This window comes from Alligator sinensis, unplaced genomic scaffold (assembly GCF_000455745.1).
Source record: "Alligator sinensis unplaced genomic scaffold, ASM45574v1 scaffold1596_1, whole genome shotgun sequence".
NCBI classification, from domain to species: Eukaryota; Metazoa; Chordata; order Crocodylia; family Alligatoridae; genus Alligator; species Alligator sinensis.
In genome coordinates this window covers 1-1,139 of record NW_005843481.1, presented here as the reverse complement: position 1 = coordinate 1,139, position 1,139 = coordinate 1, and the positions used below count along the sequence as shown (strand labels likewise).

At 62.9% G+C, this 1,139-nt stretch overlaps 1 long non-coding RNA gene across 1 annotated transcript in view; it reads right to left on the bottom strand.

Moving 5' to 3' along the window:
• Nucleotides 1–62, bottom strand: part of LOC112548749 — a 3,914-nt gene extending 3,852 nt beyond the window's left edge. The window contains exon 1 of the long non-coding RNA XR_003092351.1: nucleotides 16–62. This is a non-coding gene — a long non-coding RNA (uncharacterized LOC112548749). The remainder of the gene's footprint in view (nucleotides 1–15) is intronic.
• Nucleotides 63–1,139: the final 1,077 nt, after the last annotated feature.

Sequence of the window (1,139 nt, the reverse complement as noted above, 5' to 3'; positions counted from 1 at the left end):
GGGTGCCCTGCTCACCTCCGAGCTCTCCTCCTGCTTTGGAGGCCTGCCCTGCCCCTTCTGCACTTGGCCTGGCTCAGGGCTCAGGGAGCTCCTCTCCTCCAGGCTCCCTGCGCACGTCCTCTGCAGCTCCAGGATCACCGGCCCCTCCTCAGCAGGCTGCTGCTCAGCTCTCTGCAGGGTCCCAGCACCTGCGGGTGGGAAGGGAGGGCACACGTGAGCCCTGGTGCTGCTGGCACGGGGAAAGCCCTGCCAGTCTCCTGCACTGGCCTGGAACTGAGGAGATGGGGGCTTCACTGTGTGGAAGAGAGGGGAGAAGGAAGACTCAGCATCCTGCAGCTCTTGCTAACACACCTCCACAGGCATGAGGCTGGAGATGAGCCCCGGTAACTCTGTCCCAGCATGGGGAGGTGATCACAGCACCACGATGGAGCCTGCAGGGACATTGCTCCCTGGGAAAGCATCTCCAGCGGTGCTGGGGCCATATCAGATCCACATGCTAAGGGAAGGGGAGGGGAAACGCAAGGTCGGTCTGCTCCTGGGCCGTGAAATGATTCCAGGGGCACCATGAAAACAAGAACCACTGATCTGTGGAGCACTGACCCCCTCTACCATGTTGTGGAAAGGAGATTTTGGCACCAAGGGACGGTGCTCATGCTGCTGGAGAGTGGAGCCCCACCGCCCCCTCCCTGTCCCTGGGATCGAGCCTCATCTGGGCCACCAGCCTGAGCAGCCTTTGTCTGCTGACAGCTCCAGGTCTGCTCCGGTCCAGGGGAGTCTGCAGCAGGGCACAGGCCTGGGCTATCTGCACCTGAAGCAGCCAGAGGCCACTGGGGAGTGTCATTTCCCCATCTGCACTAGTCCGTATTGGGCACAGAGAGCTGACATGGGGTATAAGAGAGTAGGTTACTGATTGTTACCCTAGCTGCATGACAAGCCCAAGCCAGATGCAGCCTCTCTGTGCTGGGGCAGTGCAAGGAGGAAGATCGGGGTCTCGGCCCTGGAGCTGCCCGCCCCAAGGATCAGGCCTGTCCCAGCCCAGCCCCGCGGGTATGAGTGTTGTCAGCCCCATCCTGGGCAGGGGCGGACGTTCGAGCCTCGACCCCCGGCGCAGCACAGGCACCCGGACCCCGCGGACGGCT